The sequence below is a fragment of the Cupressus sempervirens genome, chromosome 1 (assembly GCF_028749045.1).
Source record: "Cupressus sempervirens isolate cs-2001-9-10 chromosome 1, ASM2874904v1, whole genome shotgun sequence".
Classification (NCBI taxonomy): domain Eukaryota; kingdom Viridiplantae; phylum Streptophyta; class Pinopsida; order Cupressales; family Cupressaceae; genus Cupressus; species Cupressus sempervirens.
The window spans coordinates 700,238,581-700,262,883 of NC_143118.1; the positions used below are offsets into that span (position 1 = coordinate 700,238,581).

The 24,303-nt window shown below is 35.7% G+C and overlaps 1 pseudogene; it reads right to left on the reverse strand.

The window, feature by feature from the left end:
• Window positions 1-22,711, reverse strand: part of LOC149579870 (ABC transporter G family member 11-like) — an 87,447-nt pseudogene extending 64,736 nt beyond the window's left edge.
• Between the last annotated feature and the right edge of the window lie 1,592 nt (window positions 22,712-24,303).

Consider the following 24,303-nt stretch of genomic DNA (forward strand, 5'->3'; position numbering starts at 1 on the left):
CTATTTCTAAGATCAATAAGAATATGCAATTGATTTGGAGGAAAAAGGAACATGGGCCTCCCATGTTTCCATCTTTCCCTAGTGTAATTAATCATATGATGGAAAAAAAGGAAACCTAACGATGTAATAACAAATTGTCCCTAATATTATTTAAATCATAAGAAAATATGGCATCCCTAATAGAGTATTTCCCACCACAAAAGCCACAACTCCATAATGCCCATTAATCCATTCTCACTGAAATACCTACATCACACAATAAAAGTAACAATTTCATTTAGAATAAGGAAAATTGGCAGGACAATTAGATGAGCCAGGGTCCTATTATTGATCACCCTAATTATGGAAGATGGGCAGAACCATGCATAAGAAGATATGGTCTGAAAGTCAGTGATTACAGAACTAGTCATGGATGGCATGACTTGTCTTTGATATCCCCAGACCTTAATTCTTTGATGATTAGCCTAAATTCTATAATCATTAATAATAAGAGGGATGAAGTCATTTGGGGAGATAACTCGAATGGGAAATACTTTGTCACCTCTAGGTATTTTTGATTGTGGGATAGAATGGAGAAACCCATCTGGGCTAAGGCCTAGATTCCTGGCCTCACCCCAAAAATTAACATCTTCTTCTGGCTTCTACTCCAAGATAAAATAATTACTTTGGATGATTTAGCTAAGAGAGGTTAGATTATCCCCAAAAGGTGTCATTTATGTAAGCATGACTTGGAGATGGTCAATCACTTATTTATCCATTGCCCCTATTCCTCCAAGGTTTGGCACCTTCTGACTAGAGACTTTGGGGTCAGTTGGTGTCCCTCGACTAACATCCAAGAATTCTTCAACCAATGGAAGATCTCACTCTTTGGTATGATAACCCAGTTATATTTCTCCTGGTCCCTTCCACACTTCCGCTGGGGAATTTGGAAAGAGTAGAATAACCAATTTTTTAGAGATAGGGAATCCCTTGAGTTTTTTATTGCTGAGAAAATTGAAGGATTAATGAAGAAGAAATTTTCCATCATAAAGGAAGGAAACATTGAAGAAGGTGGGAACAATAGAGATAGGAAAAAGGATAGGGACAAGAAAAGACAGGAGGCTAGGTGGTTTTCCCCCCCTGAAAATTGATACAAAGCCAATTTTGACTTAGTTATCAAAGGGAACCTTGGCCCTACTGGTAGTGGAGGCATCATCAAAAATAGATTTGGAGGAGGTGTTGCAGCTTTTTCCTACCCTCTTGGACATCAGAGAAATCATTTCACATAAGCTAGTACAACTAGTCACATTGTTAAACTGGTCATGGCTTCTGTGATAGAGAACCTTTGGCTGGAGGGGGACTCTTTAAATATCATAAATTGTCTTAACGGTCACTCTGTGCCTTCTTGGACCATAGTGAATGTGATCGAGGAGTTAAAGTTTGACCTGGGTAAATTCAACAAGACCTATATTAGCCATGTGTACAGGGAAGCCAATTCAGGTGCTGACTAGTTCGCAAATGAAGCGGTCACCAAAAATTTGGCGACGATGTGGCATGTTGGTGATAACTTTCTGGTGGCAGTCAATGATGTAATTCTACTGGACCGCATCTAGGGAAGTACTAAAATAATCCAAAATTAATAATGGGAAGATTTGCAAGATTGTATGTCAAACTGGGAGTTAATGAAAATCATGTGAAGCTCTTTTCAAACCATTATAGCGTGTACATATGACACACTTTATGGGTTGTCTTGTATACAACCATTCAAATTAATAAATGCAAAAGTGTTCTTGAGTTGTAAGAGAACTGTGAGTAGGTGAGGGCTTATTGAACTTGAGGAAACCATGGTAGGGGAGAGATGTAGGAGGGAGCCGTCGAGGGAGGTGGAGAACTAGAAGAAGAAACCAAAGGTTTGGCATAAGTTGGAAAAGGGCGGTATGACTAGATTCCTGGAGAAGCTCCATAGATTTGATGTGGAGATCACTAAGATTATGGTGGATTCCTAGAAAAATTGGGAGAGTTAAAATTGATGGGTTTACCCACCAAGTCAATGCGGAATTGATAGCCCAGGTTATGGAGATCCCTTTGGAAGGGATTAATTTCTTTAGAGATAAGAAAATGTTGACCAATGTTGTCAAAGATTTTGTGAAGGAAAAAGATGAGAGGAATAAACTCATCAAGGTGGAGATGTGTTATGTGATGGAGTCAATTAAAAAGCTTTGGAGGTATGTCTTAACAATTATCATTGAATATATTTCTTTGGATCCTAGATTTGATAGGATCATACCACATCATTTTGTTCTGCTTAATCATTTTAGGCATGGAATCAAAATCTCTTTTCCTTTTTATCATTTTATCTCCATTAGAAAGGGTATCAAGGGTTTTAAGAGGAAACCTATTGCCAACCTAGCCCTTCACAAGGGATTACTCCTTTTGGTCTATGAGTATTTAGAGACTCAAACTAGGGGAAAATCCCTTGGTCATACTAGGTGTGCATCTGAGGAAACTGGGAGTTTGGATTTAGAGGGTGTGCATAGCATAAAATTGGAAGAAGAGGATAACACTTCCTCTAAAGATAAAACCCCTAAGAAAGAAAGGAAAGTCACTCCTTCTGCCCACATTCCCTGGCAAAAGAGCCCCAGAGGCCTACCCCCTAATCCTCCTAAGCCTGAGCTTCAGGAGGAGGAGGAGGATAATGATGAAGAAGAGGATACAGAATCAAAGGAAGAGAATAAGGGGGAGGATGATGTGAAGGAGGAGGAGAAGGGGAGGGAACGTTAAAAGAAGGAGAAGGATTTAGCTGACATGTCAGGGAATCCCAAGAGAAGGAAAGCAAATGAGGCTCTATTGCTGCAAGAAACCAACGACTAGATTCTTGAGACTCTAGGCCCTAGCCCCTCTATTTCTCCATCTGAGGGGAAGATATAAATTTTGGTGAAAGAGAGTGGGGAAGTGATAACAAAAAAAGGAGGTCTTGTAGGAATTTTAACATGCAAACTGCAAAATTGGGGATAGTCAGGGAGCCGATGAATCTCCAAGTGATGAAAGAAAATGATGGTAAAGCCTACTTTGATGAGCTCATAAACACTGCTCTAGTTATTATCTCAAATAATGTGAGGGAAACTAGGCTTAATCTTCTGAACAATGTAAAGAACAACATGATAGACAATTTTTGGTCTATCAAATGGTTGTTCCATGAAATCAAAGACCTTAAGAGGAAAAGAAGCCAGGGAATCAAAAACGACCAGGGGCACAATGAAGAGAAGAGAAGCCAGGATGGAAGCCAATTGAAATGCAACATCTAGGGACACAATTCTGACTAGGAGGAAAAAATCACCAAGGTTGAACAAAGAGTCCAATGGATGGAGTTCTCTCATCAGAACTTGGCTAATCAAGTGATTACTACATTGAACACCCTGAATGAGAATATTAATAGTTTGGGTGAATCACTGATGAGTGCTGGATTTGGCAGGGAAAAGATGGAGAAGGCCAACTTGGACATTGGGTAGGTTGAGGATGATCTAGCTGATGCTCAAAACCAGGACCAGGAGGGCGTGGACAACTGGAAGACTAATGAAGCTATAGAGACCCTGCAGGTTCTTGATAGGGAGAACTAATAGTTAGTGCTTTCTTTTTGTCTCCTCCATTTTTAGTGTAGTGGATTTTTTTATCCTGGCCATGGGCCTATCGTTTGGTTTTTTCTTTTGTTAAGAAGATGCATTGTAGCTAGACTTTAGTTATTATTTCTATTTCAAATATGTTGTAAAAACTTTTGGGTTTCAGGATCCCTATAAAACCTGTTTTACTTAATCAAAAACAATTTCATTTAGAATCATGAAATTTCCATAATCCATAATTATTTAGTTGAAGATAATTCCATTTAGTTCACCCAAGTGATGAAAAAATCAAAGCTTCAATCTTTAGCACATGAATTTATGTTTATATCTTTAACAAAAGATGAGAAGCCTCCAATAGACATGAAAGTAACAATGCCAAAAATGAAGGAAGCACTATCTCCTCTAGCTTGAACACATGTTGTAGAACATGTTAAAGTTAAAATTTTGAGTAGCACAAAAAATATGTCCATAAAAATCTCACGGATGACATGAAAATGAAGTCTTACCAGTATGGAGTTATAGGATGTACCAACATTCAAGTATATTTTCCAATACAAATTGTGAGAAAAATGTAGATGACAAGCTTGAGAAAATAATACCTAGAATCTCTGCTCATATGAATAAATGACCCATGTTTTAAAACATAACGCTGCATCAAGAAACTAGCTTGGCTACCCACTAAATCCAACACCATTCCTATTTCCAAATCAAAACCTCAAATCAAAAAATGCTTCTAGAAATTCATTTCCTTCAATATCATAGTAGTAAGATTCAAAACAAGGGAGCTTAAAATTTGTGATATTTCATGTCACCTGGTTTGTGTTTCTTGATGATTCTCAGAGTATTGGTACTTCTCCATGAGAGTTTGAGTAGCTTGACTTCTTGTGATTTTGTCAAAAGGGTCATTTGATCCCACAATCTAATCACATGAAAAAAAGCTTAATCTTCATGAAACAAACACCTTTCAATGATTTGTATGATTCACAACATCAAATTAAGATCCAGGATGTAGAAAGTACCCATAGTCTCATTGATCTTTTTAGTGTAGCTTCTACTTTGTCAAAACCTGAGTAATTACATCTTAGAAAGTGATCAGATGGGTTTTGGAAGGTGGGTAAGGAAATCCTACTTTCTTAAAAGACTATAAACATCAAAACAATTCTTATTTGTGAGAATCCATGAATGTAGTTCAGATCAATATTCAATACCACAAGAATCATCAATCAATGTAGCAATTTTTTTAATGAAAAATTTCATATGAAGGGCATTAAATAAGCACATTCCATCTAGGAAAATATATATATTTAAAAATAATAGTTTGAGTTGTCTAAAGTTGTTGTATTTGTTTCTATTTGTTATGCTCAAACCTTAGCTAGGTCACCACTCTACAAGTTTGAGTGTTCTCTAGATGCTTTTTCCTTGTTAATATGTGTGCTATTATTTCATAAATGATAAGTACTTTTGATTTATATAATACAAATAATTCTTAGATAATATTAAGAGTATTTACTTATGTAACATAAGTATGTATATAAAGAACAATCTCAATAATATGACTGTTGACCATCATTTATAAGCATTTTAGATTGTTTCGATCCATTTGAAATAGTTTACAAAATTGACATTCATCTTGTCATTTTCTAGTGAAAATGAAATATAGTTTAATAAATGAGGGAAGCCATTGTACAGTGTATAGTGAGCCTTGTAGTTTTAGTAGTACAGAAACATTTAATACCCATTGAATGTATCTACGAACAACCTCAATTGCCAATAGAAATTTCCAAAGAATTGATTTGTGATAGAAAGATTTCCATCAACTTATTCTTCAACTACACTCTAATCTAGCTATAACTCCTTTATAACTTCAAAAAATATTGTTCCTAGACTAGTAGCAGTAACTCAAATACTCTTAAATAGAACAACCCACCATCTAACTAAGCCTCATGACAATAACTCTATTATTCTTAAATATGGAAATTAACCATTATAGCAAAGAAAGCTTAACTCGCATGCCTGAGATGCCTTGCCAAAGTAAATAGCTTTCCCTCCAGAGAGAAAGTAGAGACTATCAAAGAGTTCAAACACCTTGTTGTTTGGTTGATGAACTAAAGCTATAAGAGCACACCCATCCCTAACCAAACATCTTAATGTTTGGGTAAAAAAAATGTAGATGCGTTGCAATCAACAATTCACCACATATCAATACCCATAATTTTGAATGATTCATAATCAATAGTCCACCCAATTATTCATAACCACTAGCAGTTGGTATTCTGTGGTCTGCAAAGAATAATAAATTCATTAATGGAGTATTAACTGGTTTATGAGGAATAATAAAAAATCATTAAAAGCCTCTCTGATGTTATTTTGGATTCAAGATCCACCACTAATTAAGAATTAGAGTGATTGATTCTTACCTATCTAAACCAATTTTTGGTTCATCCAAAAACAACAACCTTGGCCCCATGAGGATTTCTAAGACAATGCTAAATCTTCTCTTTTCTCCACCATTGATACCCTTCAAATGTCAATTTCCAATGACATTTTTGACACATTCTTAAAGACCAATTTCAAAAAGTGTAGACTCTACTAGTGTCAATTTCTTTTACCAGGGCATCTTAGTAGGGAGTCTCAAATGAGCAGAGTATGCTATAGTCTCCCTCACAGTCAAGGTCCCAATCAGGGTATCATCTTTAGTTACCTATGCCTACAACCAAACATAGGAGAGAGAAAAATATTTAACATCAAACATCAACAATTCACCCAAAAATAACTTGGCCCCTATTAAGTACTATTAAGGAGCAACCTATGATTAAATCATATTACTGTTCTGAAGGCGATCTTTTTCTTGCAGTCATTTAGCTTGATAGATTCAGACTGAAATGCATTAGCTTCCAATCTACCTAATTTCTAGAAAAAATCAAAAATATAAAAGGAATCATTAGTAGTACGTTATGCAATAAAATTCCATCAAAAATGCATCTCCATATAGATAGATACAATTTTGAATAAGTTTAAATATGGATAGATATAAATGGTTGGATGAACTCCATATTTAATGTTATAGACAATGAAGCAATAATTTCTATTGTGTTATGTTAAAAGACCAGCATCACGAAACTATTAGGATTTGCAGGGCATTGAATGTATGAGGAATCTATGTTTAGTAATAGTCCTGTTATATTATTGCAAACTATATAGGATGTTAAAATTAAGCGAGAAACTAGAAGAAATCAATGATTTGCTTCAAATGTCCTACATACTGGAAAGAGTGAAGCCTTATGTGGATATGAAAAAGGTGCTCTACAACAAGGAAAGAGTGACTACAAAAAAGATGATGGTAAGATGTAGTGGTTTGAAAACACCCAAATAAAATATTATCCTCCGAGTACAGAGAACAATGTTGAAAATGTCTAATTCTTTTTATTTCCTTTCTTAGGAGAGCAAGGTTGTTGTGTGAAGGACTGCTCCTAGGTTTGCCAGAGATGGCCATGTGAGTGTGACAATTGAAGTCATTATCATTTATAGTCATTTCAACATCGTATGGTTCAAATGAATGGTGTGTGGATAGTTCGATTGACTTATAGTTAATTTTAGATACAAAGCGAGAAACCAAGAGCGATGGTTTTTCCATCAAGGGAAGAAGTGGGAGATGCTGTAATTTGCAAGTGTTATACTGATTTTTTTGGTGACACATCCCTCTGTTGTATCAAGATTCAAATTTTGTATAGATTTTTGATAAATTTTGTAATCCATATGAAGATGGCACTCATATGTATTATAGTTACATGCTATATGTTTTCTTTGTATGGTAATGGTCTTGTCTATGTAGGGGATGGGTAAATATAGAATTCAAAAGTATTCTCAAAGGAGGATATATTACTACCTTGTCGAAAGTTGTTCTATTGATGGAGGAAAGAATTTTTGGGACATTACAAGGATGAACCTACATAGGATGCAAATTCACAAGCTCCCATTTATTGAGGCACCTTGTCGTGGGTGGCCTTTTGTAAGGAATGGAAAGCAACATTGTTATGAGTCAAAATCAATAGGATACATCCTTAAGAGGGCCACAAGTGTTGATTACTAGATGAGGATAAGGTCTGATGCCCAAAGAAGGTGTTTATAGCAATGCATATGCAAACTATACAAGGTCTCCTTAGTCAAATTCCTTTAGGAAGAGGGTCTAGTCAAGATTCAAGAGGAAATGCATTACTACGAGAGTGATCAGTTGAGGAAGGAGAGATTAAAAAGGGTTGTAGCATTGGTGAAGAGAAGAGAGATCATGGTATGATCAATTTGATATAATATTTTTTTTTCTTTACGTGAATAATTAGTGGAAACATGTGAACCACTTTAGAGCAATCTGCTAATAGTCATTAAATGTACCACTAATAGAGCACTATATCTTTAGCCAATATGGGTTCTATGGATGGTTTTTTTGAAAGATCAATATATGCACCACCTTCTAGCTTAGTTGTAGGTGATAAGAGTTGCACACAACAATCTTGTGTACAATGAAATAAGTTTGGTAGAAGGAAAAGAACCTTTGTAAGTGCTAAAAAAATTATTGACTCTGAGGATGATATAAGGGGGATCCCTTCTATTGCAAGAAGTGACAGGGTGGAGGTAACGAGGAACACAAAATCTTATTTTTCTATTTTTATAAGATCGAATAAAGTATTAATCTATTTTATTTTCACCACTCGTGCACTTTGTGGTAGTGAACGTTTTGGTTTAATGTCTAAAAAATGGAATGAATGTTTTATTATATGTTAGTCATTTGCCATGAAAGAAACTATTGCAATAGAAGTTGAGTGTGAAGATAGGTATGTCCTTGCTCTCCAAGCTTCTACATGTGAGCGTGTTAAATCTACATCAATGAAATGTAGGAGTGGCAGTAAGTATATGTTAGGAGAGCACAAACAAGAAATGTTGGTTGATGAAAATGAGATTGAAGTTTGGGTAAGTCATATGTGGTTGGTGCAGGCAATGTGTTATTTGACACATATGTTATTGGTGTCTTGAATTTCATTATAACCTGCTCTTAATTGTAATGGTGGTGTTCATGGGTGTGTAGGACATCAGCCTACAATTGAACATCTTGAAGAAGCAATATGCTTACATTCAATTTAGTGATTGGTAGAGACTTTAGTGTATGGAATGTTGATAGTACCATCCATGTGAATTAATACCTATATTATATGTAATGCAAGTTGAAAGTGGTGGTGTTTCCTTTAGCACTCCATCCATGATGGAGGCCCCTGATGGAGATGTATGTAATGTATTTTGGATGATTGCTTAAAGAAAGATTGGTTTAGAGTTATTGTAATTTGAGAAAGTGTTTTTCTAATTTTTTGGGCCAAGTCATAGCAAGGAGAGATGTTGCGATGTATCATCATTCTTTGGTTGAGCGATCCATAAGGCTAGTTGGAACTATAAGCTCGCACCCATAAGATAATAAAAAACCTACACATTTGGAAATGGGCATGGAAAGTCAAATAGATGCATAAGATAAGTCACAGAGTCCTTGTGAATCAGTAAAAGTGACAAATGTATCCTTTCTATCTATTTGTAAGCAATAATATAATCATAATTGGGAAAGACAAGCTAGGTCTCCTCTAAAGCATATTTTACAATTGTAGGGAGTGGATGATGATGAGGGAGGCAAAAGGAAGGGGTTTTCTCTTATGCTATTGGTGATCATGTAGATTTTCAATGTTAGGGTATATTGGTAGGTAAAGGTATCACCAAAGTGTAGGTAGTGATGTGATGTGCCACAACCAACCACTTTGTGCAGGGGTTGCAAAAGTCAAAATTGTAGAGGTTCTTAACTTGACTACTAGGCTACTATACCCTCATTTTTTTTTGAATTTTTAAGTGACTCATTAAATTTGTTTAAAGCATGGAACATCTATGACTTGTCCTCTAATATAGATTTGGAGCAACATAGGTATTATTGTCTCTCTTTTTTTTTTTCCTAAGCTAATAGTTTATTGATGTCTACATATATTGATGTCATTTATTTGGAGGCTACACTCATCCAACTTGTGTGCATAACATTAGGGTAAAGAGTAGGACACATCAAAGGTGGCCAAAGAATCCAGGGATCCCCTTCCTACCCCTAAAAGATCTAGCCTCATAATTCACATGTTAGGTATCACTCCTCCAATGGTGTACAAGGACCCATGAGGCGTTGTATATTTTATGGAAGAATTTTTTGTGTTGCCCCCAAAAAAATGGCAGAGGAGGGGTAAACCAACATCAAAACATTAGGGATTTCTTTATATGCCATTGTAGCTAGCAATGGTCTTCGATTTTTTCATTGAATAGTGTACACAATGTTCTTTGTAGGGTTACTAAGCATTGTTGATGCCATTGGTCAAAATTTGTCCTTCTTTAACAAAATTGGCATTGATGCTTATTCCAAATGTGCAATTGTTTCCTTTATATTTGTTTAACTCTCTATTATTTTAAGTCCTTATTTCTAGTTCAGTTGGACCATTCAAACTATTCTTTTTTATTTATGCATGTTGATTTGTTGTGCTTCATTATTAATGTACAACAAGGGAAATTTAAATTTGTCTAGCATATTTGTCATAATTAGTTGTTATCATATTGTGGTTGTTCTATGGTGTGATTCTACTTTAGTAATAATTATTGCCCTTTTAGTTGTGTTTAGTCTATTGGTGATGACTAAATAGGATCAACTATTTTTATAGAGTATTATTTCAATTTATAATACATCCAATGTTTATTTCAAATGTACAGTAACTTTTATCATAAATTGTTGAATACTTTTCTTCAATTTGATGGATGTTTTAATAAATTAGAGATGATTTGATCTTATCACTGTATTAAGTGGATACTCCTACTTCCACTAAACAATATTGACTGGATGTATTATGCTTTTTTTGGCACCTTTTCTATTCACAATGTTTGCAAAATGAAAATTTTATTTTATTTCTAAGGAATTTTTCTAATTAAACTTCATTATTGGAATGTAAGCATAGTTCTTATATATTGATGCAATCATGGGTAGTTGCAAAGATGTCCATATAAATGAAGCTTTTGATCAATCCCATCTAATATCCTCATGACTACAACTATAGGATTGTCAAAATCTACAACTGCTAGGAAGTGTAGAAAGATAAATGACTCATCAACTGAGAGGCAAGGGTAGAGTTCAAATAAAGTACCTCCATTGGGTGTATCAGATACTGGTGGTGTTATGGGGAGAGGCAATAGTCATGACAATGTAGGGTTAGATGATCCTACCCTGGATGACAACTTCAATAGCTAACTTCAAGAGAAACACAGTCAGCTTCAAGAGACACATATATCTTTGTTGTCAAATAATTTGGTTGCATGTGAAGAAAATAATAAGTGTCCAAAGTTGTAGAATGCTGAATTGGAGATGAAAAAAAGAGAGCTTGACATGTTTCTTATAGAGGTTAAGGATAAAAATATGGAGTACTATCTTCAATTGCATGAATGATAGCTAGTCAATCACAATCTAGAGGATTCACTTGTTGTGAACAAGAAGATGTTCTTTAACTCAACCTGTACATATGAGGACATGTTAGATGTCTTCAGAGGTCATAGTGAAGGGTGAAAGGAAAACTACATTTACATGGCTAGTTTTCCTTCTAATAGAGGGAAGCAACCAACTTCCACTCTGTCTTCAACATGTGGATGTGAAGGTGCATAAAAACATGGTTAGATGCACATATGTAATTGAATATTTTGAGCCACATCTGACTATTGAGAATTGGCACTTACATTTGACAATTTTTTTGTTGAAAAAAAGGAGACCATTGGCACTTACATTTGACATTTGGTGCATTGATAATTGATATCTAAAATATATTTTATACACTATTGATGTTTATAAATTATTATGGATCTACTTTACTCATCAATATGTTAATGAAATGCCATTGTTATATACACATTGTTGCTCTTATTTTGCAAGGACTAAATGCAATAAATGTCATGGATGGATTGAAGCTTTTTCTTATTAAGTTGTTGGTTAATAGTTTGTCTTCCTTGCTACTTCTCTCAGAAAGACACTCACTTTAATCAACAAACTCAAGCTTTTAAATGGGAAGACAAAAACTTGGCAACATAAGTAAATCTTTCATATTAGATGACTTTCAATTGTAATGTCATATGATCTGAAATTTATTCAACTAAGGTGCATTGCTGCTTATTTTGTTTCATACACTATGTAATGCAAGAAATCTGATGAATGGATGTAGCAAATATCAAATGAAGTATTTGTTTGTTATGAAATTGGTATGTGTTTTCTATGAAATTGGTATCTGTTACTTTTGTATTGAAATTGAGCAACTGATCCTTAGCAATAAGTAGGAAGTATACTAAATTCATAAGTAGACTTTTAATTTGTAAATACATTTTTTGTATGCAACTTCTATATACATGGTTGACAATGGGACGTGTTCCCTTTTTGTTTCTCTAATAATAGAAAAGACATAATGTCAAAAATCTTTACATATATTGCAAAAAAGTATCATTACTGCCCCTTCAAGCTACTAAGAATTTAGATACATTACACAAATGTTTGGCATAGTTGTCATGCTTGTAAATGTACACATATTTTGTTTTACACTTCTATTGAAAATCCTGTTGGGCCATTCTATTAGTTAATATCGACACATGATCAGCCATGTCATTTGTGGTCTTCAATGCAAAGAGATCATCCAAGAAGATGTCAGCAAACAATGATCTCCATTTCTATACTAGCATTGGAAAACCATCTTCGAGGATGCTGGGCAATATATGTGTAACATCACACTCTAGTTTCATCATATCAAAGTATAACTTCTTAGCCCAGTCTACATGTTGTTTCAAGATGTCATGTCCAAACCATTCACACCCTGAATTTAGAGCATCATTTGTCTTCAAGTATTCTTTAATGTTGAGCTTTCATCTCTCATTCTCTCGTATAGATTCAAAAGTGCCTGAGTAAAGGACACAATATTTGTTCACCACCTTCATTAACTTGTGACATATGTTTTCAACAATTGCAATTTCCAAGTCATCCAATTGATCACATCTTTTCATAAGTATGTTATCCAATTCATGTGCTTTATTGTGCTAGAAACTTACATCCTCCATTATATCCATATCTCTTTATCCCTAATTGTGGACTATAGTTTCAAAATTAAAGCCTTTGCATTTCCCTCCCTCCAACTTAATATCTTTTTATTTCCATGCTTCATTTTCAATCTCTAATTTTTGAAACAATTATTTGTACTTCTTTATCATTTTGAACAATTCATCTACTTGAGTCTAGTTCTTCATTGTAGTAGTGACATTTCATGATGCTACGTGTCTTGGGTATGTTTTAGATTATGGTAAAAGCAAGTTTTTAAGGGACCTAAAACCCTTTACAAACAACTAAAGATAAAAATTTAAAGCAATACTAGGTTTTACAAGGACCTAAAACCCAAAGTTCAAAAAGAAGTAAACTAGGTTTTACAGGAAACTAAAACCAAGAGTTCAAACCATATAAAAAGACCAAGTTTTACAAGAACTTGGAACCTATAGTTTTACATAAACAGGAAAGAAAAAGGACTATAAGAATTTTCCTTAGGGAAAAATCACCCAAGATCAAGGAATTCAAGCACAAGCACAATAGTAGACCAAAAGAGTATGATCAATATACGAATGAATATCTCAAAGCACATGTACATACACACTAGGAGTGCCTATATATAAAGACCTCTAAGATGCATATAGAATGGTTCTAGAAAGAACTAGGAGATAAGCATGACAACTAAGCACACTTCCTCCATTTTGCATGAATATACATGCATCAGTGAGAGGATAAGTATGACAAAGTGTCCCATGTATAGAGATGTTGTAGACACCATTTGCTCAAATAAAATGTTAACTCCTATATTGTAGACACCATGTGCATAATTAGAGTACTAACTTCGATGTTGTTAATATGACAATTCACAAGAGTACACATACTCCTAGGTGACTAACTAATAAATAATGCATTAACCTAAGTAAACTTAAGTAAAGTGTAAATAATAAATACTTATTTACACCAACACCCCCCCTTAAGTGTAACTTAGGGGAATACACTTAAGCTTACAAAAGCTAGGATGAAATGCATAATGGGTCATGACTACTAGGCCATGTTAGGTACCCATGAACATAATGAAATGAAATTTCTCATAAAGTGGAGAAAGAGGGAAAATCTCATGGGAAAAAACCTCCCCCAAAAAGAGAGATGAAAAGATAAGATGCATGGATGGATGGAGTAATCAAGACCTCCCCATTATGACATACATCAAGTATATACAATAATGAAGAATGAGAAGGAAAAAAACCCCATAAGAGGAAAAAATACCCCCCATAAAAGAGAAGAAGAAGAGAAACAAGGTAGTCTCCCCCTCCTCCCCAAAAGAAGAGTGTTGATCAATGATAGCTGCTCCGATGTAGAAGATAGTCCATGAGTGTTGAATAATGTTCCTCCCCTTTGGAAGAAACAATGGTAGAAGTACAAGTGAGATGCTTCCCTTGTGATGCAGGCGCATCTCATTACTAAATCATTTCAAAGGTCCAAGATTCTCCATATATTTTAAATGGTTAATTTTAATAATTTAGGATTATGTCTTAGTGGATAGAATTAGGTGTTTTATTAAATAAATGTTATAGTTTTTAGTCGGATATGTTAGAGAGTTAGAGGAAAGGGTTAATGATGTTAGTGTCAGTTTTAGAAAGGATAAAATTAGTAATAGAAATGCCATGTGGTCAATAATTAAAAGAATCTCATCAAAAAGTTGGTGGCAATTTTAAGAGTGTTCATAATGATGAAAAAATGGCTATGGAATAAAAGAAACCGTTTCATATTCCTTCTATTTGGAGGAAAGTCGGTTTTCTTTAAAAAGCCAATCTTATTCTTAGCAGTTACAAGAATATCCATGATTGCTACATGGTATTGATGATTCCTATTCTTAGCAGTTACAAGAATATCCATGATTGTTGCATGGTATTGATGGTAAAATGTCTTTCAGATTCCTATTCTTAGATGGAAAAGAAAACATTTTTATTACTACTAGACAACAAGGCCAGTCAGACTTTGGTTATTAAAAAGCCAATCTTTTATGTAAAAAATGATTCAGACACGGAGGAAGAATGGGGTCATCCATTTTGGTAGAGACCTGATGACAAAAAACTATCATGCATGATATTTGGTAAGTAATGAGAGCGAAAGGAGCCTGATCAGTGGAAGTAATGATAGTCTCCTCATAAATGCTGGTACAAGGGAGAGAATTGGCTTGTGATGCCCGACATGCAATTGAAAATGAGAGTTTAGTGCTGGTAAGGTTTTACAGAGGGAGTCACTGATGGATTAGAACTTCTTTGGTTCTCTGGAGTTTGGTTTTAATTCGATCCTGAATGATGTACGTGCCCCTTGAAGCAACTCAGTTGAGTGACTGATTCCTCCTGAGTTTTCCAAGGTGTGGCTCTGCATCATTTTTGGTATCAGAGCTTGAGAGTTGCAGGTTGTGAAGTTATATGTTGAACGCCCTTGATCAAGATTCCTCAATAGGGTCAAGAAAGATGGTGACCAATGCAGAGTTAGTGAAGAAAGTCAAGGAGCAAGAAGAACTTATCTAGAAAGAGAATAGAGAGTTGAAGGGGATAGTGGCAGAACTAGCCAGTAAGTTGGAATATATGCAGAATGTAGTTGAGAAGAAAGAAATGAAAGAAGAAATGGAAGAAGAGGAAGACGTACCTGACAGTGAAGAAGATAGAATATCCCAGAATGAGAAGCCATTTTTTAAAGCTTTAAAGGCTTTGGGAGGAAAACCCGTTGAGTTACCTATTTTTACAGGAAAGATGGACGCTGAATTAGTGTTGGAATGGATTGAAGTCTTAGAGAATCATTTTGAATGTGAGAAAGTTTCAAAATCATAGCAAGTTAAATTGGCTAAGTCCAAAATGAAGGGAGCAGCCCTTACATGGTGGAATTTTGTACAGGAAGAAAGGATAAAGGAGGATAAGAGAAAGATTTGTTCGTGGAAGAAGATGGTGTCAATGATAAGAGAGACATATCTCCCTGAAGACTATGAGGTATAGTTGCATCAGAAAAGGCAGAATCTCAGACAAAGGGATATGGATGTCTGTACTTATACAAAAGAATTTCAAAAGTTAAGTCTAAGGTCAAAATTTGTAGAACCCGAGAGTATCAAGGTAGCAAGATACCTAAATGGTTTGAGGATGAACATACAAGAAGAGTTGCAGTTGCTGAGTCCTAACACTGTAGCTAAATGCTATTAGCTAGCTTTGAAGGTGGAAGAGAAAATCAAAAGGAGACAAGAAAATAACAACAGAGGCAGAGGAAGGTAACCATTTAGAGGAAGAGGTACATTTACAGGAAGAAGTCCAAATTTTCAACCACAAACAGAGTTGCATAATGAAGGTAACGAGTTTGATAATTTCAGAGGAACTTTCAGAGGTAGAAGGCCAAATTTTAGAGAAAGATCACCAGGAAGGACGAATGGACCAATAAGATGCTACAATTGTAATTAGGAAGGTCATATGGCACACAAATGTCCAGCAAAAGCAAGCTCTAGTACTCATGGCAAAAAGAGAATACACCTGGCACAAGAAGTGAATTTACAAGAAGATTCAGAAAGTTATGGCTATCCAGAAAAGGGGGAAGCAACTTAAAGGATTCTAAATAGAAGGAGATAGAGGAAAAGAAGAAAAGAGAGAAAGAAGAAAGGAGAAAAAAAAGAAAAGAGCTAAGCAATATAGAAGAGGAGATAAACAATTTGAGAAGGAGACTTGAGGAGAATGACGCTAAGTTGAAAGAGAATAAAGCTAAGTTGAAAGAAGTGCAGCAAGAACACAAAGTGCAACAGCAAGAAGTGCAGCAAGTATCTCTTGATGAGAGCAGTAACAAGACAAGCCCTATTGGATTTGAATGCAAAAAATCTGTGGTTGGAACGGTAACATGTCCTTTGAAAATAGAGAAGAGTACAGTGCTGGAAGGTACTCCTATGAAAAAGATTTTGGAGGCCGAGGATAAGAAGGAAGAAGTGATTCAAAGCACATAGGTAGAGGATGAAGAGTTAGATCAAGAAGAGGAAAGCAATCCATTAGAAGGGCATAGACTGTAGGTGAATGTTGATGTAGAGACTAAGAGTGAACAATAGGAGGTTGTTGTTCAACCTTGTGAGGAAAAGGTTCTTGCAGATGAAGAAGAGTTGGTGACAGGTGTGGTTGCAAACAATATTTTCCCAGATGATGGAGATGTTGACACAAATGATCAAAAAGGAAAAGATGTAGTGCAAAGATCAGATGCTGAAGAGAAGACTATTGATGACAAGAATGAAGTATTTGTTGATCATTATGATGCTCTAGAGATATACAAACGAGAAGCAGATGTTGGTATGATAATTTGGTATTTTTATGCAGGTGATACGAGGCTGTTAAATATATTTGTTCCAAGATTTGACACAGGTACCATGGAAGGTATTCATTCTATAGTTTGGAATCAGAATGTTCTGGCAAGCGGCATCAATTCCATCATTCTTATGGTGACATTATTGCTTACATAAAATTGGAAACTCCGGAAAAAGATTGCAGCAATTCAATGGGACTTGAATTTTTCTATCCCCGAGAGTATGATGCAGGTACATCTCATTACTAAATCATGAGTTTTCCAAGGTGTGGCTCTACATCACCTTGTGTGTGAAAAGAATCTCATAGATAAATGTGGTCTCTAAAACGTGCTCAATTGTCCCTGTGTCGATGTTGATGGTCACTCCTTCCAACACTAGTAAAAAGAATGAGTGCAGATCTAACAAGGATGGATGAAGAACCTATCCCAAAGAACCAAGTGTCTCCTCAAATGATAAATCCTACAACTATTGTACATAATGATCCATAGTCACATCAACTTGTGAAGACTAGTCATGTAGAAAATGAACATGAGGGTCAGAGTGAGCCCTTGCAACAATTGAAGAAGTATCTTCTTCATCAAAGATAAGATGTATATCATCAATGCTCTCTCCCAAATCTACTGTGTGACTCCATAAACAAACCTAAAATGTTTGTTAAGAAGTCATCCACTGATGCTAGAGCTAGAAGACTAGGTGTACCCTATTGTGCTGGACCTATCACTGTGGGAATATATGCATGTGGAATATGCTAATGTTGTGACCTCTTGTTGCAACTATCGATAGAACCCCATGTATTTGAAAATGTTAAAGTACTATCACTAGTGTCACTATCAGTTTCCATAATGTATGAAGTGTAGAGAGGAATAGAGGATAAGCTTGGTGAACTTTTCTCAAAGTGTACATCCCTCTCTATGAAAATCTCATGTGTCTCAAAATCCATCAGTCTATATGCCTTAACACTGTCTTCATATCCGATGAAAGTACAATGCCAAGGTGGTGGTGCCTTGCATCCCCTGGAAGATATGTTTTCCCATGCTGGACAATCGAAGACTCTAAAGTGTGTCACAACTAGTTTTCTACCACACCATGCCTCAAAAGAGGTCTTTCCATCTAAGGAATTATAAGGAGACCTGTTAAGTATATGATTGGCATTGTTGATTGCTTTGACTTCAAGTGGTGGATCAAGAGACTTGGCTTGTATAATGCAACTTGCCATGGACTTAAGAGTTCGTATCCTCAATGCTACAACATTTTTCTTGAGAAAATCAAATGCTGGTTGATTCTAAAGATCAATACCCTCAAGTTTGCAAAATTCTTTAAGTCTTTTGTTCACATATTTTCTTTCATTGTCCATCCTAAGAACTTTGATGGCTTTCCTTGATTGTTTTTCAACATGAGTCTTGAAGGCTAGAAACTTATCCAACACTTCATTCTTGTGATGAGGAAAGTACACCCATCTGTGGCACAAAAAGTCATCAATGAAAGTAAGTATGTAGCAACCTTGGTTGACTGATGTCACTACAAAAGAACTTGCTAGTACCATGTGAAACAACTAAAGAACAACTAGTGCTCTTGAAGACTTCCCTTTTGCTAACTTCTCCTTTAGATGTATATCTACTAAACATGTTGAAAATTCACCTTGGGAAAAGTTGATTTTGTGTATACATTTGACCATATTCTTTAAGAAAAGTTATTGAAGATGGCAGAAGATAAGATGTCCATACCGCTCATGCCATAATTTGATTTGTGAATTGGATTGAGTCAACAAGGATTAGGAAGGAGACTTGGGCACAAAGTGGGAGAAATAATACAACTGTGTGTCATGATTAACTTTCCCCACTGCAACCACTTAATCATCTTTTAGACTATACACCATTATCGAGTCAAGAAGGAACTCAACTTTATGGCCATCTCCAAGGTGAGTGATTTGGTAAATTGAGAGGAGATTAGAACTTAGGTTAGGAACATAGAGAACTTCTTGGAACTCTCCATTTTCCATCTCCACATTTCCTTTCCCTTGAACTTCCATTTTTGTATCATCTCCTACAAAGATGTGTGCTACCTTAGACTACTTCAATGAAGAAAAATCTCCTTTTGAAGAACTCATATAATATGAGGCACCTGAGTCAAGAATCCATTTTGCTGAAGAACTTGAATTTTCCATGAGTGCTTTCCCTTTTCCCTTTGAATCTAAAGAAGATCCTTTCTCCTTATAAGCATTAGGCAATGGAACATTGTGTTTCTTCATAATGGTTGTCAACTCATCAATCTTTTTATGATACCACTCATGTTCTTCATGACCCATCTTCTTGCAATAGGCACACTTTTTCTTCTCCTTATTAGAGTCCCCCTTCTTGTTGGAATTCGAGGAAGACTTGCCTTGTTGATTTGATTATGATGTTGTCATTTTTGACCAATGCCTTAGACTTAGATGACTGGAGAACTCCCATTGATTTCAACTTTTGTTCTTCTTCATCCAATAGTTCAACATAACGATCAAAAGTGACTTTCTGATAGGCAAACCCTAATGTAGCCTTTGAGGTGTTATAAGAAGAAACAAATGTGGAGTACTCAGATGATAGTTTATTATGTATGAGATAGATCAACCTGTCATCTTTAATAGGACTACCACAATCATCAAGCTTTGTTCTTAATTCATTCACCTTTATGATAAAATCTTGTATGGAATCAAATGTCTTAGGATCTAAGGAGACAAGCTCATCTTCAATTTTGTAAACATCTTCTTCAGACACTTTACCATATAGGTTTTTGAGGGCATCCCAAGATTCCTTGGATGTATTAGACTTTTGGATCTGATAAATGATCTTGTCTTCAACCCCCAAATACATATTACCTAGGGCTTTCCTATCTGTTGATTCCCAAGCATTGATTTCACTTTCAGATATTTGATCACCTATTAGTTTAGGAAGGGTGTCATCTACATATTGAGAAACTTCATTATGCATTAAGTGACACAACATTTTAATGAACCATGTAGCATAGTTATGTGGTGTTAGTTTTGGAAACTTAAAATTTCTCATGATGTAGAGAATGAAAGAAAACAACAGGAAAAGAGGAACGTAACACCAAGAACACCCCCCCTTTTCACTGAATCAAGAAATCCCCCCAAAAAAGATGCTTTTAGCACTTTATATGTAGTGCATTTACAATGGTCACTTGCCAATTTTGACCTTAGTGGACTTCTAATTTTTTTGTTTGCAACCTCTTTATGGAGTACAAATCTAGAACTTTACAATGTACAACAATTTTGAAGCAATACAAAGCAAAGAAAGAACCTATTTATGAAAGTGATAAATTTGTCCACACAACCCTATAATTTGATTGCATATCTACAAAGTAGATGAAAAATAACACACTTTCAAAAAAAATAGAACTTGATTTCAAGTCTAGATGAGCTTGTACAGAGCAACTGAAATTGCAAAATGCAAGATTGAACAGGTATAATCACCAAAAGATGCAATTTCTGACAATGCCTTGGACCAAAACTAGAAGAGAACTATACCACTAAAAATTTTAGGAAATTGTAGCCAAAATAAATAAAAAATGCACCTGATTTGGAGTCTGAATAACTGAGATATGGCCTCCCAAATTTAGGCTATCAAATCAAAAATCAATTTGGAGAAGGGTTGGATCAGAAAAAGATGAGGTTAAATTTGATGGTGAAATGACCATCATAGTAGTTCTATTTTTCCTCTTGATGATGATCAGATGATCATCAATGTTAAGATAGCAGAATACTAACGTCAACATACTCGACCCCTCTGGTGACATTGTGCTAACGTGTCCTATACAAATGATGATGTCAGTGGTATGCAACTGTATACAACTTGCAAAAATGGATGATGACATGTCTATCATATGTTGATTGGGTGCCACTTCTGTTAACATGGTACTACTGATTTGGATGTTGAGTTGGCATCAGGGTGAGGTGGGCAATCTATCGTGTGGCTGGGTCTCGGGGGGCCACGTGCCTATGTGATTTCTAGCTACTTTTCCATTGTCACAGGGTTAGCTAATGCTGCATGTCCCATCTGTGATGTGTCATTAGCATTGTCCACTATACATGTGGAGGAAGACTATGGTTTCATGTGGTGAAGGTTGCATGGGCCGAAAGGAGGTTGTAGTAGCAATGGCCAAGATCTATGAAATCTTCATTAACGATGTGTATTTTGTAGTGCTCAAAAAAGGTTGCTTAATCCCACATGTAGGTGGTGGAAGGACTCTACGGTGATTAAAAGAAAGGCCTACCAAACATAAAACAATGAGCATCCATCAAGAATCTAGACCGCCATGTGGTATATTGTGGTCGTTGGACTTGGTTATGTGCTAGTTGAAATGTTGTTAAGTTGTCGCTATATTGATCAAAATATTAAGCCCACTATGTAGTGAAATTATCCCGCTAAATTTGAATTGCCATGAAAATAATGATGGAATATGCCATGGATCAAAATATTTTGTGTGGGGCTAGGGTATTACTACCAGGTGCCTGTACAAAAAAAATTCTCTATAGGCCTGAAGGGCACAATTTTTTTCAAGAAATTAAAAAATATTTGTAGAGAGAAAATAATTGTAGATCTGAAAAAAATAATTTTATAGATTTAATAGATCATATTGGATTTGAAAATCGGGGCCTTCAGGTGCCGATTTGCAAAAATTTTTGTCTCAAGATCAACTTTGGCCCAATATAGGAAAATTTATAGCCAATTTTCACCAAATTGACATTTTGGATGCAATGGCGAGGTCTGCTTTGGCTGTAAACACTCCCAATATCTACAGATTCTCTAGATCTAGGTCGAGGTGTTGAAGCAAGAATTGTCTCGAATGACTATGTTGAGAGAGTCTCCCCAAGCTCTGATATCATGTAAGAATTTGCCTTAGGGAAAAATCACCCAAGATCAAGGAACTTAAGCACAAGCATGACAATAGATCAAAAGAGTATGATCAATATGAGAATGAATATCTCAAAGCATGTGTACATACACACTAGAAGTGCCTGTATATAAAGGCCTCTAAGATGAATCTAGAATGGTTCTAGAAAGAACTAGGAGATAAGCATGACAACTAAGCACACATCCTCCATTGTACTTATACATGCATCAATGAGAGGATAAGTATGACAAGGTGTCCCACGTATAGAGATGTTGTAGACACCATGTGTATAATTAGAGTGCTAACTCCTATGTTGTCAACATGACAACTCGCAAGAGTACGCATACTCCTCGGTGACTAATTAATAAATAATGCATTAACCTAAGTAAACTCACTAATACATTTGGCATCAATTTGTGATGGCTAAGTGTCACAATTACGACGATAATGTGTCGCCATTGCGACGGTAGTAGATGTCATTATTTTTTAGTCACAAATTACGATGTCTATCCTTTGCCATCACAATTTTGATGCCACTCTATCATAATTTCACCATTCTAAGCACGAATCCCATCGCAATGCATGCAGCTCCCGTCACAATTCCAACGTCCGCCCACACATTGCGACAGGGTCGCGTTGGCATCTGGCCACGGGGTCACTGTGCCCATTACTTCCCTTGAGGTCACAATTTTGATGTCCATGGAAAATTATAACGGGGACATGCAACGGCACCTGTGGCGTGGTAGCTATGGCGTCGACGCCGCCGGCCATCGTAATTTTTCCAATGGCATCGCAATTGCAACATAAATGCAAGAATTGTGACAGAGTTGCTATGCGTGCGATGCACATTTCATTGCAATGGATGTGTGGATGTCACAATTACGATGTCCGCAGCTAGCTCTTGGGCGGGGCCGTTGTGGCGGCGATGCCAACTGCCTTCGCCACCACAGCAACCCCGTCGCCAGCATATTTAGCCTGCAGTGCCTTTTGCTTCACTTGATCCTGAGTAGAAAAAGCTTTTTGCTTCTCTAAAAGCTGAGATGTTCAGGGACATAAAGTGGGAAAGATAGAGAGGAATAGATAAAGAGATATGGAGGAATAAGGAGAAGGGGCGATAAAGAGATATATAGATGGTGAATGAGAGAGAAAGATATAAGGAGATATAGAAAGAGGGTGATAGGGATAGAGGGATAAATAGGTTATAAAATAAGTAGAGAGAGCTAAAGAAAAGATGGAGATAGGGAGAGGTAGCAAGAGGAAGACAAAAATCATGAGATATGCTCCTAAATTTTCCAATTAGAGTCCTTTCTCATTGGACAAATAAGGAAGATATTCGTAACGGTGCCTAGTAAGCATGTATTACATAAATACATGCAAAACATAGAACAATGTATTTTTTCTATTTGATTTTCTACCTCTTCAGTGTACCCATTGCACATCAATGTAGTATTGCTAGTTTTTTATTCATGTTATGCATGGCAAAAGCATACAGTAAGGGTCACATCAAAGTTTTCATTGGTAAGGAGAAACCCAACAAATTACCCACCATATTACATGGGCCTAAGGAAAGCTTTATGCTTGACCAAAGGCAAGGCACCTGCAGCTAAAAGTCGGGATGATCAAACTGGAGTGAACAATGACTTTACAGAAAACACTTTGAAAATTTGTTAAGAAAATCTATCAACTTGCAATAAGATTGTATTAAAAGTAGAATTATACAGATCCATATTATTAAAACTTAAAATACCTGTCAGTATTAAGTGCTCAAAAAAGCACATGCCGGACACCTCTTGGAATGTTCAGGGCCTCCATAACCTTTTCTACAATAAGAAAGAAATCCAAATAATATTAAATCTTTTCTGAAACTCCAATTCACAAGGATGTATAGTTATGTTCTAATAATCAAATACTAACAGTAAAAAACACAAAGCTAAAATGGATATGTCGCTAGTTTTTCTCCATTCATTCATAAAAAAAGCTTGATACTAAAATGTAAGTGTTTTCTCTTTAAATTATATCATGCTGATCACAAATACTAATCACAAATTAGTTATCCAAAAGGGTGCAATAATTACAGAGAAGCCAAATTCTAAAAGATGCAATGAAGAGTTGCAATTCTTCAAATGATATTAAAAAGGCATCAATAACCAGTCCAAGGACATTATTCAGACAAAAGATTACTTTATATTCTATACAGACATAAGTGGTAGTAATCCACTAGACATCAGAAAGCTAGATACCATGAGTACAATGATTAAGATCAGGAATAGTGACATATATATCACATAACTAACAAGAGTTACATCAGAAATTGCAACAGTACAAATCACTCATCATTGGGTTATCACCATTACAAAGATATT